Genomic DNA, 17,743 nt, shown 5'->3' with positions numbered 1-17,743 from the left:
AATAGGAAAGAAGTGGAGTAATCTGACATAATTTTCCTAGGTACATATATATATACATGACAGTGAATCTCAGCATTGTGTACATCCCAATGGAATCCTAACTAGAATAAGATATATTCCATGATTGTATAAATATATCAAAGTAGATTCTACTGTCATGCATAACTAAAAAGAAGAAATTAAATTTAAAAATTTCAAAAATATAACTATATGATACAATAACAGGGTGACTCAGAAAGATCAATTAATGCATAGAATTTTGTCCTTGTTTCATCTGAAATTGATACATATTATTGGACCCATTTCAAAGGTTTTTTTTTTTTTTCCCCAGTACTGAAATTCATAGTTAAAATAGGTATCTGGTAACTAGCAGAACTCCATACTGGTTCCTGGTCATGCAAAGAGACGGCTATTAGGATAGATGAGATTCAGTGAGTACCATCAGAATGTTTCTACTTGAATACATTGTAAATCAAAAGCAATATGGAATATCAGAGTAAGTGGTTAGCACCAAGGCCAAGAAAGATGTAGTTGGCATGATGCCTTCTGTGTACTGACTTCCTTGCTACTAACTGTCTATTTGTTCTAGGCAGGACAAGAGAGTATCTCAGAAAATGACAATAGGTTCACCTACACTGAAACAAGTGTTCTCCGAATATAACTGCTATTCCAGATGTGTCTTGTGGCTGAAGCCAATAAACATATGCCCTGGTACTGTATTCATTGTACTAATCATTTGATTCTGTGTCTCTGAAGAATGATCATCAGAAGTAGTTTGGTTCAAGCTCGCAGAGACAATAGCACATCCATGCCGTCCTGGTATGCATCTCTCAGGTATCTTATCACCTTTTCTAGCCATATGTCATAATCAGTGCTCAGAACTTTATTTCTTCTGTTCCACCAGATAAAACATGAATCTATGACAAGGATGTTTTCATTCTGATAGAATTAACCAAGTGCTCCAGACATTTTGGTCAGACACTGGTGTGCCATAAATCTCACTAGAATTCTCACCAGAATTCAAGGACAAGCCACCATGGGGGAATCTTATGAGACAGTGTTCTAGGATGTATCAAGAGATGTACTTTAAGAAGAAGGAATATTGTTTCATATGCTTCTTCCTACAATGAGGAAAAAGATACAAATCTTAGTGGATCTCTTCAGATTTGGGAACTAACACACTTCATTTGAGAATGAAATTCTAATCCATTGATTCCAAGACTATATATTAGCATGCAGCTTATGGAAAGAGAGGTTCTCTAAAGATTCCATGTACTGTGTCATGTTGCTCTGTCTCCTCGGGTGTTCAAAGCATCTGCACACAGATATGGAACCTTTTAAAGTCTTCTGATATGAATCACGGGCAGACCTTTAAAACTTTGAAACACAGCATTTCTATGAACTGTAAATCTTTAGTCTTCTTTTGAGAAAAAAAAAAGACTTGACTAAATCCAGGATGCCTAGAATAGAGCTTGAAAAGTAAAAGATAAATAATATAAATTTATCAAAAGAAAGCATGCACTAGAGTGAAGTGAGTTTTGTGTCAAAAATTTAACTCAAATGGTTCAGGTATAAATTTGGTTAAAATGTACTTTTAGGAAAAATACAGAATTTATGTTGTTAAAAAATCTCCATTGTTGTTATATAACAAAATGTTGTTAAATCATGTTTTTGATAGATTTTCTATAATAAAATTTTAAAATAGAAGGCAGTGTGCCTACATTGTTGCCAAGGGCAGATTGGCTCTAATGCACATTTCATGTCAAAAAAGCACTGGGCTGTACCTAATTCCATTTCTTTTTAATAAATCCCATGAATTATTTCAGCGTAGTCCTTAGCACATTACTAACAGCAAATATAGCACTATCAATTGGAACAGATTATTTCCTACCTTATCGTTGCCATCCATCTAACCCAGGATATAGCAACATAAAATGTATGATCCCTGATTTGCATATTATTATTATTATTATTATTATTATTTTATTTTCTATACCTTCTTTTTATTTCACCACTTTTTATTTCTGTTACTTTTTATTTATTTTGTTCACATGATTTTTGTTTGTTTTTATTTATGTTCACATAATTAGTCATCAGTGTCAACTCTTATCTCTCCTGTATTCATTATGGATCATATGAAAACCTTTTTTAATTACTTTGATTAAGAATTTCCATAAAATATACTGTATAACACTAATTTCTTGGGGCTGGCTTATGCTACTCAGAAATTTATGAGTTGGAATTTCAAGAGGAAACCAAGCAAATCATAATAAAGTGCTGTGCCTGCTCATTTTCTGTGACTATTCTTCCTCTGTTCCCCAGTTATCAATATCTCATATACACTTCACTGACCAGGCCAAGAAATGTTTTCTTCATGATTCACCTAGTGATTTATGTCAGTGAAGATGTTTTCCTTGGTATAACTTTCTTTAAAGATGTCATTATTTTAACTGAAACTTTAATAGAAGAGGATGGATAATAGTGGGGAAGACAAGTTGAAAAAAAGATTGCACACTGATTTTCATTATTGCTCTTTTCCTGATGGCACACTGATTTTTTTTTACTTGTCACAAGTAGTTTTGGCATTTATAAGTCTTCTTTACAGTTCAGTTACCACAGGAGGCAAATATGAACTCATTTTTTAAAAGCCCTATGAATTCTTTATACATACATAAACATAAATATGTATATATTAGTACCTAACAAACAGCTGAGTTCCACACTATGTAGATCGATATTCTTATGCATTGATTTTACCTTAAGATCTTTTTTAAACATATTTTTTATAACTTTATTTTATTTATTTTTTATGTGGTGCTGAGGATCAAACCTAGTGCCTTACCTGTGCTAGGTAAGTGCTCTATCACTGAGCTACAGCCGCAGTCCCTACTTTAAGATTTTTTGATCAAATGGAATTAATGACTGAATGATATTTTGTATAAATGGTGAAATAAGGAGAGGGGTCTTCTCAGGTATTTCAAATAAGGATCAAGGAAAACACCACAACATAAAATGTAATTATGTTGTGTCATATTCTGGTTCTCTGAACAATGGATTCAGAAATTTGGATCAGAATTATATAAAGTATAAATGATGTCCTAGCAGACTATAAATGTAGCCTTTTTTAATATAAAATTCCTATGGGGGCTCTTCAACATTAGTCATAGTATCCCAGAGAGGATATTAAAATGCAAAGTCTAAGCAGAATTGCTAGTGCAAAAGAGATTAGAAAAAGATGAAAGAAACTTTGAAATAGCAACTTTCTACTACTTCTCAAAATAAGAGATTCTGCCAGAATTCATTCACGAATGGCATCTAACAAAGCTTAGCTGATAAAGCATCTACCATAGGCGAAAAATGAATCCTGAAACATTAATATTTGCTGAGCATCTGAAAAATGTTAACAGAAAAAGAAAAACCAGATACAGTCTCTCAACTTATGATTACAAAAGCCAAAGTAGTTCAATGATTTGTTCCGTGTGCTTGTGTGTGTGTGTGTGTGAGAGAGAGAGAGTGAATTATATTTAAAGCTCTAGAGATGAAAGTATGACTCATTTACAATCATGAAGTTCTTATTTTGTTAATTTTTTATTTTGTGTCTTCCTTTTATATATACACGACAGTAGTGTGTATTTTGAGCATATTATACATATATAGAGTATAACTTATTCTAACTAGGATCCTATTCTTGTGGTTGTACATGATGATAAATAACCCTGGTGTGTTTTCAAATACAAGGCTAGGAAAATTAGGTCCAATTAAATCTACTGTCCTTCCTATTCCCCTCCACCTTCCCTTCCCTTCATTCCCCTTTGTCTAACCATTAGACTTTGATCCTTCCCCTGTTTGGGGTTAGCATCCACATATCAGAGAGAACATTAAGCCTCCGGTTTTTTGGTACTGGTTTATTTCATTTAGTATGGTATTCTCCAGTTCCACCCATTTACCAGCAAATGTCCTAATTCCATTCTTCTTTATTGCCAAGTAATATTCCATTATGTACATTTACCACATTTTCTTTATCCATTCATCTCTTGTAGTATACCTAGGTTTGTTCCATAGCTTGACTATTATGAATTGAGCTTCTATAAACATTGATGTAGCTATGTCACTGTAGTATGGTGATTTTTAAGACCGCTGGGTATAGACTGAAGAGTGGGATAACCGGATCAAACGGTGGTTCCATTCCAAGTTTTCTAAGGAATCTCCATACTGCTTTCCAGAGAGGTTGCACCAATTTGCAGTCCCACCAATAATGAATGAGAGTCCCTTTCTTCCCATATCCTTGCCAACATTTATTGTTACTTGTATTCTTTATAATTGTCGTTCTGACTGGACTGAGATGGAATATCAGTGTAGTTTGTATGTTTGCATTTTCTTGCATGTTTATTTTGCCGGTTAAAGATTCCAAGATTTATCAGAGTCTTAAAACAGACAAGATACTATTGCATATTGCATTGATGCTACACTTAATCCCTTCATTTGCAAAATATGAAATATTAACAAGAAGCTTTGAAGTGAAGGTGTCTGGGGAAAATGACAGAATAAAAGAATATATATATATTTCCCTCACCTCACAATTTTAATGAAAACATTTTTCACTTTTCCAGAGATGGAACGTAAAGTATAAAAATATGTTATTTAAATAATCATGAAATTTTAGAAAATCAGAAAAGCACATAAAGCCTTATAGGTGAGAAGACACAAGTGGACAAAATCGGTACTCCATTGTAAATGATGCCTGAATTTAAAGGAAACTAAAAGTAAAAGTTAAACTGGAAGAATACCAAAATGGTCCTGAAAAGGAGAAGACATGTTTTTGTTTTGTTTTGTTTTAGTGCTGCACCACCATGTTCAGGTGGGATGTTGCTGAGGGCCATTGCCAAGTAGGAATGACGCATCGATATTTCCTTGCCAGCGTACCCCATGTTAAATGGACTTGCCTTGGAAATTTGCTGTAACATTGCATGTGTGTTTGAGAAAGGTGACCCTGCTCAAGGACGAGGGTGGATCCAGGTTTAGGGTGTATCCTGCAGGTTTTAGGAAGTATCCAGGTTTAAGACAATCTGGGTTTAAGGCAGTTCCAGGTTGAAGGTTATTCCTGCTGGGAATAGGGTGTTCCTGCTGCCTGAGTTCCCATTGAGTTCTCGTGGAATTCAGAAAGTATTTGGGAAGTGAATTGTGCGGGCAGAACTTGGATTTCCCCAGAATGTGTGTAGAGGCCGGTGTGAGTTCGGGAATAAAGAATTGCTGTTTGAATCTACAAAGCTGTGAGTGGCTCGTGATCTTGTGCCCAGCCAGACTGCAGCATGGATGTATTTTTTAAAAAAGGAAATAAGCATTCCTGAAATCAATGTTGTTGTTGTTTTTTGAATGTGTAATACATACTTTGTATTAGGCATGTTTCTAAGTGATTATATATATATATATATATATATATATATAGATATAGATATATATATATATTTATAGATAGATATCTATATCTATCTATCTATCTATCTATCTATATATATATATAGATATATATAGATATATTTATAAGAGAGGCAATGTTATTATTCTCCTGAATTAGAGAAAATCGTTCAGATACTGAACAATTGGGCATCTTGCCTGAAGTCACAGAGGAGGTGGAAGATTAAGAAGTTGGTACGTGGTATTCCAGCTCTAGAATCTGTGCTCTTCAACTCACTACTAATAATAATTAATAACACAAAAGCTGATTCTTTAAGGTAAATATATATACGTAAAGCCCTCAGAGGCCTAGGTAAAGGGAAAGAAAGAAAAGTAAAATGGTATTAATATGTGATTGATAATTAGAAAGTCGTACATGCAGATGACTGAGTCAAAAAAATTGGAAAGGACTATTATATATGACTATATAGTCAGCAGTTTGATAAACAGAAAACTAATGATTGCCTTGTCAAATAGAACATCTTGATCCAAAGATAGGACAACATTTTAATAGGTCAATTTCTCTGCAAAAAGTTGGAAAATTAATAAAGATTGACATAAAAAAATGACAATAAAAACCAGTCACTGTGGTGCACTCTGTAACCCCAGTGACTCAGGAGGCTAAGGCAGGAGGATACCAAATTTCAGTGTAGTTTTCATTTGCATTTTTTTTTAATTGCTAGAGATGTTGAATATTTTTCTTTCTTCTTCTGAAAAGTACTTTTCAATTCCTTTACCCATTTATTGGTAAGGTTATTTGTATTGAGGTGTTAAGTTTTTTTTAGTTCTTTATATATCTTGGAGATGAATGCTCTGAGGGGCAGGGGGCAAAGATTTTCTCTACTCCGTGGGCTCTATGTCTGCCTTCTTGTTTGTTTCCTTTGCAGTGAAGAAGCTTTTTAGTTTGATATCATCCCATTTATTGAGTCTTGATTTTACTTCTTGTATTTTAAGAGTTTAACTCGGTTCCAAAGCTGACATGATGGAGAGTTGGGCCTACTTTCTCTTCTAGTAAGTGAAGATTCTCTGGTGTAATGCCTAGGTCCTTGATCCAGGTTGAGTTGATTTTTGTGAAGGGTGAGAGAGAGGGTTTCAATTTCATTCCACTACAGATGAATTTCCAGTTTTCCTAACAGGATTTGTTGAAGAGACTATCTTTTTCTCAATGTGTGTTTATGGTGCATTTGTCTCAAATGAGATAACTGTATTCATGTGGGGTTATGTGTGTCTTCTATTCTGTACCATTGGTCTCCATGTTTGCTTTGGTGCCAATATCATGCCATTATGGTTACTAAGGCTCTGTATATAATTTTTGGTCTGGTATTTTGAAGTCTCTTTTTCTCACTGAGGATTGCTTTGGCCATTCTGGGCCTCTTATTTTTTTCAAATGAACTTCATGACTACTTTTTCTATGAAGAATATCATTGGGATTTTAATAGGAACTGCACTAAATGTGTATAGCCCTTTGGATAGTATGCTTATTCTGACAATACTAATTCTGCCTTTCCAAGATCATGGGATATCTTTTCATCTTCAAAGGTCTTTTACAATTTCTTTCTTTATTGTTCTGTAGTTTTCATTGTAGAGGTCTTGAGTATACCAAGATAAAACAAATAGGCCCTATAGTGTTATAAATAAGGTGTTTACAAGGTATAGTAACAGTAAAATCTAGTCTGGGATTAAAAAGATATAGGAAGCATCTAAAATACTAACTCAAATTAGAAACATAAGGTAATCATATTTGGTATAATATTTTGGATTTAAAGTTATTTGCATACTCTAATTAAACTATGAATGACTCTCAACTTGTGACTTTTGCCTCAAATATAAGAAATTTCCAAATAACTAAATATTATTTATTGATATTTTATTATGAATAGATAAATGCCATATATTTATAAATACAAAAATTCCACCTACCCTAAGTAAATATTAAAAGAATCAAAACAAACATACATTTTACATGGTGTGAAAATCCATTTGTGATGAACAATAATATTTTAAAACTGGAAAGAAATTAGGCATTTTAATACCTTAGAGACAATTCAGCAAAGTAATGTATCATGTTAAATTTACAGGAGACATTCTCCAGACTTCTCCAGAAGAGCTATTCCTAACATCTCACTCTGTTCTGGTTTGTACTTTGGAGTGCAAATTCGGATTGAAATCTGAAAATTTTTCTTAAATCCCTACTTTTCCATAACGACTTTCATAGTATTGTTAAACAATTTTTGTTTCTTTCTTTCAGCATTTAAAATTTATCATCTCACTGTCCTTTGGATGTCATGATTTAAGAAACTGACTGCAAATTGTACTGAGGGTCTCTAGCGTGGGATGTGTCACTTCTCTCTTGTTCTGAGAGTCTCTCCCTGCTTTTGACGCTTTCACCACAATGTTTCTACATATACTTCTTCTTCAGCTTTTACAATTTGGAGTTGTTTAGTTTGTTTTTATTTTTTTTAATTAGCATTGTTTATCAAATTTGGAAAAATTTGAAGCATTATTTCTTCAAATATCCTTTTTTCCTTTACTCTTTCCTCTCCTCCTGGGACTTTCATCCTGTGTGTATTAGGACACTTGGTGAGATTCCATGGATCTCCAAGCACTTTTCCTTCATTCTTTTTTCCTTTTATTTCTCAGACTGTTCTCTTAGTGATTTTCACATTCTCTGATTTTGTTCTTCAAGTTCATATCTGTTACTGTTCTTACTATATATATATATATATATATATATATATATATATATATTTATTTAAATTTCAGTACTATACTTATCAATTCCAGATCTTCAAATTGGTTCTTTAATATCATCTTAGTCTATTTATATCCTTCACAGTAGTCTCCCTTATGCACGGTTTCCTTTCCTTGGTTCCACTCTCCCACTGTCAACCATAATCTGAGAACGCTAAATGGAAAATTCTAGAAATAAGCAACTCATTGTTTTGAAATTACATATCATCTTAGGCAGTGTGATGAAATATTGCACTGCCTGTTCTGTTCTTCCCCAAATGTGAATCATTTCTTTTTTTCTGCATATCCACACAATGCGTGCTACCCACCCGGTAGTGAAATTTATGTTCAGTGCTATCTGCATTTTCATGGATCCAGTGGAGGTCTTGGGTACTATCTTCCCTAGATAGGGAATGACTACTGTTTCAGTGATACATCACGTCATACTTGCTTTCATTTATTTACATGTGGTATTTTATTTTCACTTAAAATAGCTGATTTAAAATCTTTATGTAATGAATCCAATATCTGAAACGCCTTAGGAATGATTTATTTCAGTGTTTTGTTTTATTTATTTATTTTTTGTTTTGTTTTTTCCTGTCTCAATTTTTTTTGAAAACTGTACAATTTAGAAAATATAATATAGCAACTCTGGAAGTCAGATTCTGGCTTGTTCCAAGGGTTCCTTGTCATTTTGGGTTGATCGTTCTGTTTCATTGCTGTGGATGATGTCTGTTTCTAAATAACATTCCTGGACTAACTCTTTATTCCCTGTGTTGTTAAGTAATGAATCCCAATTCATTTTTCTCAGTGGTCAGCTATTTGTTAGTCAGAAGTTGCCTTAAATTCTTTTAACTGCATGTCTTCTTCTTTTGCTGAAGGATCCTGTGGGTAAAGGGATCCCCTTCCACTGTCAGATAGTTAAAAATTCTTTCTTATCTTTTACTTATGGCTGCACATGTCATCAAGATCAAGTCAGAGCTGACAGACAAAATGTCCTCAGGTCTTTTCTAGATATATGCAGCAGTCCTGTACTTTGTTCAGTTTATTAATCACCATGAATATGTCACAATTTTTCCAAGCCCACATGGGCATCTCATTTTCTGAAACTAACATTTTTCCAATAAATTTTGTGTGATACTGGCCTGTTTCAAAATTCTTATGATGTCATTACAATATTCTTCCTCTTTCTTTAAAAAAAATATTCCAAAACTTTTACCATTTCCTCTTTTACATTTATGTTTATGATGAACCTGTTGCAGATTTTTATGCATGAGAAAATATACAGTGATACTTTAGTTCCAATGTATAGCTGGTAGACACAGAAAAAAAACAAAATAACCTTGTCTTCACTGTCCTTGCTTCTCTGTAGGATATTTTTTTTTACACAGACAAAGTTTTTGGACTCTTACCATCTCATTGATTAAATTATTACTTTCCAAGAAATTATATTAAAATTAAATATAAGTTATATAATGAGATTTGTACTTTTTATCATATAACTTGATGCATATAATTGTGCTTTTAAAATATGATCATATAAGCCATTTTTATTTTTTATATTCCTTTATAAATTATAACTGTGATTTGTAAATCAGTCACTTTATGGTAATAAGATGGTAATAAGATTTGATGATTATTCAATTTAATTTAAAAATTAATTTGTAGAATATTGGCAGCTTGAAAATATTGAGGATTCCAACTCATGAACATGGGAAAATGAATTTTTTATTTAATATTGTTGAAGCCAATTGATATGAAGATATTTTGACCACTACTATGGATTAAATTCTTTCCTCCTACCCAAAACAATCACATGTTAAATTCTAACCCCTCATATAAATGTACTGGATTAGTTATATTTGTTAAGAACTTGTCTACCTAATACAAATTTTAAAACTTATTCTCAGAAAATTATTCATAATATTTTTCTTCTGTGTAAATTATATAAGTAATTATGTTCATTGTTTTACTCTTCATACTAGTTTTCTGGGTCTCATTCTTCTGGACAATTCAGTTCAAGAAAAGGCTAGATAATATTAACATATTGTGATCATAATAATGTGTTATAAATTAACTCATGGGGAACATCTTGAGATTTCATTCATTGTCCTTGGAAGCACAGTTTGAATTATAAATTTAATAACTTTTCAGAGGTAAAACAAAGCCAAACAAATGTTAATAAAATCCTGGAGGTAATTTTACACTTTCAATATTCTAATTGATGATAAAAGTATTCTAAAACAGAAGCCAGAAGCAATTGAAGATCATGGCTTTTTGAGCTTGAAGAATTTTTCCATCAATATACAGATCAGTCAAGGAAAATAGGAGATTAAATCAGTCCTGAAGCGTCTGCAGACTGTTGCAAAACACAGGAAAAGAAGAAGAGAAGTGATGCATTGCAACTAAAAGATAAAAAGTAGTAAAAGAAATTCCTGAATCTTTTGATTGCCCTATACTTCTGGATATCAGCTCAGTTTCTGCTAAAAGAGCAAAAAGTAAAAGGAATGAAATTAAAATGTCAGGAAAAATATTCTGGGAGACCTAAATTTAATCTTGTAAAAAAAATAAAACAAGAAAAGAATCCATGAGACATAACCACCAAACGTTATAAAGTTGGGAAATGGTATCTAATTTCAAAAATTCATTATAATATAGGGAAAAAAAAACACTATTAGGTTGCATAAACATATGTTAAGATATTCAAGTTTATTCATATTTCTACTAATGTATGCCAGTATTCATGATGTTATAGCTTTATTTTTGAGCACTGCTTAATGAGGTCTATCAATTTAATACTATGTCACTGTACAATAAATATGGTGCACAATGAATAATGACCCAAATATTCCTGAAAGAGGGAGAAAAATATAGAAGGAATAAAAAATGATCTGAGACACTCTTAAATTGTTGGTGGCACTGCAAATTTGTACAATGACTCTAGAAAGCAGTATGGAGACTCCTTAGAAAACTTGGAATGGAACCATCATTTGACCCAGCTATCCCCTTCTTCAGTCTATACCCAAAGGACTTAAAATCAACATAGAACAGTGATACAGTTACATCAATGTTAATAGCAACTCAATTCACAATAAGTAAACTGTGGAACCAACCTAGATGCCCTTCAATATATGAATGGATAAAGAAACTGTGGTATCTATACACAATGGAATATTACTCAGCTATAAAAGAGAATAAAATTATGGCATTTGCAGGTAAATGTATGGAGTTATACAATATCATGCTAAGAAAAGTAAGCCAATCTCAAAAAACAAAGACCAAATATTCTCTCTGATAAGTAGATACTCATTCATAATGGGGCAGGAAGCATGGGAAGAATGGAGGAACTTTGAGCAAAGAGGAGGCTGGGAGGGAAGGAGGAATGGGGGCAGGAAAGATGGTGGAATGAGATGGACATCATTACCATAGGTACAAGTATGACTGCATATATGCTGCAACTCTCCATCTTGTACAATCAGAGAAATGAAAAGTTGTGCTCCATTTATATACAATGAATCAAAATGCATCCTGATGTCATGTATAACTATTTAGAATAAATAAATAAAATAAATGAGAAAAATTTTTAAAATGAGAAAATAATGGTGGTCTTCACAAATTTTACAGTAGTTAATATAATCACTAAATATTTCTCAATGGCCAAAATTATTTTTCTAAGCATTTGGGTATTAACAAATAATTTAATGAAGGGAAATCTTACTAAGATATAAATATGCTTCAATTAGAGAAATAAATAGAAAACAAAAACTTATTTAACAAAATACACCATGTGAAGAAAAAATTTAAATTAAAATTTTTACAGTAGAGAAAATTATTGACTTTGGCAACTTTAATCTTTTCTTCCTACTTAATATGATTTTTGACATATCTCTATGGCTGATTGTCCTCAGTCACCAACAATTCTATCAAAGTGCAAAAGCTAGTCTCAAAAAGGTCAAGCCGACCTGAAAGACACTTAATTTCCCAGTAATAAAACCCCAAAACTTTTTAAAGGAAGAAAGCTAATTTTAAAAAGTACAATATGAGATACAAAACAATAAAAACAATTACTTAAATGTTCATCTCCAGGATCAAACATTTTCTGAAACATGCACTCATGTAACTCAAAGTTCCCAATTTCAAAATCCCTAAGTTATCTTTTTAGGAGTATGCATCATATTTCTTTTTCTTTTCTCACTACACTAAAGAAAAACTCAAGGTTTCCTAGAAATTATACCATGTCAAGTTTATCTCTACCTTGAAATCTTTGACATTTATGATTCTATTACCTAGAGTGCTTTTGAGAATATTTTTATCAGTGCATATTAGTTCTACACAATAGTGAGTTTCATCATGGAATATTTGTATAGGCTTATAGTTTGATCAATTCCCCTCCCCAATATCTCCCACTACTTTCCCCTACCTCTGGTCCCATTACTACTTTACCCTAATGGTTCCCATATTACTTTACATGACACTCCCCTCCACCCTCTTTTCCTCTTCAACTTCTTCCATTAAAAAGATCCAGAGGAGGTGGTGCACACCTGTAGTCCCAGCAGCTTGGTGTGATAGGAAGATTTTGAGTTCAACACCAGTCTCAGCAAGGGCGAGAAGCTAAGCAACTCAGTGAGACTCATTGTCTAAATAAAATACAAAATAGGGATGGGGATGTGGCTCAGAAAAAAAGACATTTGTCTTTCTATATCAGTCCTAATTATCTTAACATGTGGGTCTCTAGTTCTGTCCATTTTCCTGCAAATGATATAACCTCACTGTTCTTCACTGATGAATAAAACTCCATGCTGTATATGCACATTTTCTTTATCATTTCACCTAGTGATAGTGATGGCCACGTAACTTGGCTATTGTGAATTGAGCCACAATAAACTTGGGTATGCATGTCTCCCCAAAGTACACTAATTCTAATTCTTTCCAATGAATACCAAGAAGTGGTAGAGTTGAGTCACATGGTAATTTAATTTCAGATTTTTCAGGAACCGCCATACTTATTTCCATAGTAACTGCATTTATTTACATTTCTACCAGCAAGTTCCTTCCCCACCCCCAACATCCTTGCTGGCCTCCATTATTCGTATTCTTGGTGACTGCCATTCTGATTAGGGTGAGATTTTGATTTGCAGTTCCCTAATAGCTACAGACATTTAGCATTACTCTGTATACATGTCAGTCATTTACAATTTTTCTTTTCAGAAAAGTCTGTTCAGTTCATCTGGCCATTTATTAAATGGTTTCTTTGTTATTTTAGTGTTAAGTTTCTTGAGTCTGTTACAAATTCTGGGTATAAATTTTCACTGGAAGACTAGCTGGCAAAGATTTCTCTCATTTTGTAGGCTTTCTGTTCACACTGTTGCTTACTTTGCTTTACAGAAGCTTTATAATTTCATTTCCTGAGTTATAGAAGTCCCACTCAGGAAATTTTTGAAGTATTTCTTCTATGTTTTCTTCTAGCAGCAAAGTTTCTACTCATATATTTAAGTCTTTGTTCCACCTTAAGTTGACTTTTGTACAGTGTGACAGATAAGAATCTTTTTTTTTTTCATTTTTCTATAGACAGTTTTCCCAGAACCATTTGATAAAGAGGCTGTCTCTTTTCTCCAATGTACGTTTTTGGCAACTTTGTCAGATGATTATAGCTGTGTGATTTCCTCTGAGTCTTAAATTATGTCTCTCAATCTTTCTCTGAGTTTCTGTATCTTCTGATCATATTCATATTATTAATTTTTCTTTATTATTTTCTGAACATTCTAGCTCACCCACCTTGATTTCAAGCCATGAAATTTGTTTTCTGCTTAACCTAGTCTATTGGTGAGAGTTTCAACTGAGTTTTTTATTTGATTTATTGAGCTTTTATTTCCAAGAGTTCCATTGGATTCTTTTCTGGAATCTATCAGATTTTCAATTACATCCTACAATGACTTTATTAATTCATTCATCTACTTGTATTTTCTTTGGATTAGGTTATCATTGTAATAATTAATTGTTAATACTTATTTGTCCATTATTTCCTCCACTCACTCTGATATCTACGGATTCAGTTATTAGGGAATTGGGAACTTCTGAAAGCATCATTTTGGTTCCTTTTCTGATGTTTCCTGGATTTTATTGTTGATGTTTGCACTTTGGTTTGCGATGGATTTTTTTCTTCCATCATGATATCTTCCATTATATTCTTTGTAGTGAGTACATATCTCTTTACAGTGTTCCTGGGCTTCAGATATACCTCCATCAGAGCATCCATTCTTGGTTCAGACACAAGCATGGCTTTCAGGAGAGAGAAGATCCATCAGTAACAGAGGTAATTTAACAGCAAACAATATATCGATACATAATAAAAGATTTTTAAATATGATATCTGCAACTAATAACATAGACATTAATTTTAGTATAATTAATATTAAAATATATAGAAAGAAGGGAAAAGGTGGTAGAGGGAAGAGAGACAAAATAAATGGGGAGAGAAAGAGAAGATAAAAGAGAAGAGAATAAAATGAGAACAAAGAAACGACTGCTAAAGAAAACATGAATTAATTGAAAAAAATACATAAAATTTGAAGAAATATAAAAGAAACTAACATGGAAGATAGAACAAAATAACTCACAGGGGGGAAAAAGTGAGCACAAAAATAGACTAAAAATGATTAAGGCTTTTCCTTGCTGATGTAATTAAAAGGAAGACACTTCTTTGCCAGGCTTTGATTTTATAATCCCTCAGCTATGGGGAGGTTTGGGGGAATAAAATTAAAGTTTAGTTTGGTCCTTATTAATTTCTATTTGAACAAGCCAAACTGTTTGGGTGAGTTTGTATGCTGATCTCATCCTTCACCGTCCACCAGCGAGAGCTGAGGGGAAGATGATTGCTACGGAGCTAAATTTATCCTCAGTAATTCTGTTTGTTGTACCTGTGAATGGGGACATGACTATAGTGGTAGCTGCCACCAATCCTCTCACCAGTCTTGTAGACTAATCCAGAGCTTGTGAGCACCCTACCTCTGGAGAGCCTCAGTCTATCTCCTCAGGTGGGGTTGGGATTAGTGTCCAGTTCACAGTAGGAAATCTTTTAAATGCCTCTGAGCTTGTTGGAGGAAGCTGGCCAGGGGTTCTGGGATAGGATGGGATTTTGCAGGCAGGATGATTTCCTCTTCATTTCCTTATGGCACTTCTGCACCCAGCCCTGTCCTTCATCCACACTCAGACTGTCTCCTTGTCACAAAACTCAGACAGTCTGTCTCCTTGTCACAAAACTCAGAGTGCCAGTTTTGAAATGATGTGTACTCTACTTTGCTCCTCTTTGCAGATCAGAAGATTTGCAGTGTCATCTGCAGTCACACAGAGCTCCCAAAGGCTCTGTGCTGTGGTCTCACTTCTGATACCTGACTGCAATTGCTGACACAGGAAAAGTTAAAAAAAAAAAAAAAGGTCACTGGGTCTTAGGGACATGATGGGAAAAAGAAATATGCAGAGATTTGTGTTCTTCTTCACAGAAAGCCTACAAATGAAACCCCTTTTAATGTGGTTTCTGGACTTCCAGTGAATCTGCGGAAAAGTACAAGGAGTCTGTTCTGTTCAGGCTCATTGGACAGGATTCAGATCTCCTCTCTGCTCAGACTGCATATTTGCCTGTAGTAGAAGAGTTTATACTGCTTGAAATCACTAATATCTTTTTTTCTTTCATCTCACTAAAGGGCATCTTGCCGTACCCTACTGAGAAACCATGTGCCCGGCACTGGTGGAGTCTATTTATTTTAAAAATTCTTTTATGATCTTAATATCAATATTTATGGGTTTCTCCTGGTCATTGACTCTCTGTGTCACTGTTTTGGTCAGCTTTTTTTTTTTCCACTGTAACCAAAAGACCTGACAAGAACAGAGAAGAAAATGTAATCTGAGGGCTCACAATTTCAGAGTTCTCCATCCATAGGTGGCCAACTCCATTCGTCAAGGACTGAGGGGAAGCAGGACATCAAGTTGGAAAAGTGTGGTGGAGGAAAGAAGGTCAGAACATGGCACAGAGCAGAGAGCAACTCTTCTTACCATGGACACAATATAAACCCCAAAGGCATGACCCCAATGACCCATATTCTCCAGCCACTTATCTGCCACAGTTACCACCTGGTTAATTCTTAGCAAGGGGATGATGCACTGATTAGGCTAACATTCCTATAATCGGATCATTTCATCTCTGAACTTTCTTACATTTTCTCACACATGAGCTTTTGGAAGATACCTCATGTATGATCCATAACAGTTATATGTCATTGCTTCCCCACAGCACACTTTACATTGTATAGCTAGGCGACTGTGGATTGGATTTAATCTTGGGGAGTAGCCAGAATGTGCTGGTAATTCTAGTCTGCCATTTTTTTTACCCTTTAGAATGTTATTTTGCCAAGTATCCACTGATGAATTAAACAAATACTTGTAAATGGTTTCTGTATCCCGAGAACTGTAATAGAAACTGGTGAAACAGCAAATAGAAGATTAAGAGATAAGGACCCTCCGGAGTTTATTTTATAATTCATAATTAAGACAGAAAAAAAGCTAAGATATACATCAAACAATGATAAACGTTTTAAGAAAAATAATAAGAAACATATTATTTCAACAAAATAATAAGAAACAATACAGGGTCAGGTTGGGACCATAAATCGGGGGTAGAGCATTTGTCTAACATGTACAAGTCCCAGGATTTGATCCCAGCATTGAAAAGACAAAAGAAAACATTAGAGACAGATATGACCTATTGGATGAAATGAATGGTTGCAATTACAACTAAAGAGATCAGGTATGGCTGCAATAAGGTGAAAGAGACTTAGGAAAAGTGATGATGTGATCCATGAGACTACCTGTGGCAAATAGCATTTTAAGTAGAGGCCCCGATAGTGCATCAAGATGTCTAGAGAAGAGGGAACAATGCAGAAATAGAGATAATGGAATAAAATTAGAAGACTGATTATTATTCAAAATTAAATATAAAGTCTTTGGAGAGTGTCCATGCTCTGTTGTTATGGCTGAATTATGCCCATCTAAATTCCTATGCTGAAGAGTCATAACTCCCAATTGGATGGAATTAGGAGAGGGAGAATTTGAGAAGTAACTGAGGTTAGATGAAGTTATCAGAGTGGGACTCTAATGATCGGATCAATGGCTTTATGAGAAAAGGAAGAGATCACTTTGCATCTGGGGAAACTGGCAAGGTGACAGCATCTAAGGAGAGCCCTAATCTGAAACAAAATCAGCTGACACTTTGACCTTGGATTTTCTAGTCTCCATACTTGTGATACATAAATGTTTAAATTTTAAGTCACTTAGTCTATGGTAATTTCTTACAGCAGCCTGAGAAGACCAGTGTAAAGGCACTATAATATAATTTTTTTGTTAAAAGGAATATTCTGGCTGCTGAGTAAAGTTTCCATGAAAGCTAGACTGTCATCCAAACCATGCATGTTAGTGCCTGGTCTATATTAGTAAGATTGGAGATGATGAAATCTATTTATGTTAATTCTTCTGAGATGTTTCAGAGATGTGTAGAGCAAAAAAATTA

Source organism: Urocitellus parryii, chromosome 7 (assembly GCF_045843805.1).
Source record: "Urocitellus parryii isolate mUroPar1 chromosome 7, mUroPar1.hap1, whole genome shotgun sequence".
Lineage (NCBI taxonomy): Eukaryota > Metazoa > Chordata > Mammalia > Rodentia > Sciuridae > Urocitellus > Urocitellus parryii.
The sequence above is the reverse complement of the archived record's forward strand: the minus strand, read 5'-3'. Positions refer to the sequence as shown.